This window comes from Penaeus monodon, chromosome 32 (genome assembly GCF_015228065.2).
Source record: "Penaeus monodon isolate SGIC_2016 chromosome 32, NSTDA_Pmon_1, whole genome shotgun sequence".
In the NCBI taxonomy this organism is placed as follows: Eukaryota; Metazoa; Arthropoda; class Malacostraca; order Decapoda; family Penaeidae; genus Penaeus; species Penaeus monodon.
Window position 1 is genome coordinate 36,949,986 of NC_051417.1, and position 415 is coordinate 36,950,400.

The window sequence follows — 415 nt, forward strand, 5'->3', positions numbered from 1 at the left end:
GAACAGCCATAGTCACAAGAGCAACTGCAATACCGATACATCAGTAGTAACAAGAATGGAAAGGGACACTTTATAAACAGGAATCGGCCTCGACTTCAGCCGTATTGTGCTCGGCAACAGCGGGGCCGGATTCCCCCTCGCCTGATCTATCCTCCGGCGGCGCAGAATATATAAGCCACAGGAATATTATGGTTCGAGCTCCTCGTTCTTCTATTTCCTCTTGCCAAACACTATTTACTGAATTGCTTTTTGTGTTTGTTCATCTTCGGAAACGAGCCCGCAATGGCCTGTCACCAGGGAAATAAGGCGGGAATTTCCCAAAGGCGGAAATGAAGGGGAAAGAACCGAATAATCCGAGAACGATGGACGCGCAACACGCGGGCCATTTCTTGGAATCAAGAACAATAAGCAGGTA